This window comes from Vombatus ursinus, unplaced genomic scaffold (assembly GCF_900497805.2).
Source record: "Vombatus ursinus unplaced genomic scaffold, bare-nosed wombat genome assembly UNPS02000244.1, whole genome shotgun sequence".
Lineage (NCBI taxonomy): Eukaryota > Metazoa > Chordata > Mammalia > Diprotodontia > Vombatidae > Vombatus > Vombatus ursinus.
In genome coordinates this window covers 8,113-8,776 of record NW_020940022.1, presented here as the reverse complement: position 1 = coordinate 8,776, position 664 = coordinate 8,113, and positions in this window count along the sequence as shown.

The window sequence follows — 664 nt, the reverse complement described above, 5'->3', positions numbered from 1 at the left end:
TTTAAGGGAGAAACTATATAACAAATTACTTCAGTTTATAAAAAAATTGTCTTTCATAGGCCAACAGAGGACAAATCCAAAGAATAAACTAAAAATGTTCTGAGGTCACTCTTTTAATAAATTCCTCTGAATCTGGGCAGTTATCACACACATAGTATAAATAATTATCAAGACATAGTATCCATTACAAAAAAATAGAGATTTTTCCCAGATACTTACAATCTTTTAGCATTTTAGATGAAAAATTTTACAAACATAGCAAAAGAAACCAAACTTATGTGGGAACCAGATGAAGAATGTATAATCACGCTTATCCTGTCTGGTATTCAAGGTTTGTTGCAAATGCTCTCAGTCAGTTAAAGAGGATGCATTTATGTCTTAGTAGCTTTCTTCAACTATAGATTAGATAGCAAGTTATTTTAAGTGCTTTGAAATACTTGATAGGACATTAAATATAAAGGAATAATAGTATAACTTTTTGGGTTTTGGCTAAGAGCAAGTGTATGAATAATAACAGCACTGTGATTTATCACATGATCCTTTCTGTCTAAAACTAATTTAAAAAGTGGAAAATTAAAAAAAATCATTATGATCGTTAACAAATTTATATTGTTCTTTCATAGGATAATCTGAACTAATTTCTCCTGTTATGGAAACAAGATTT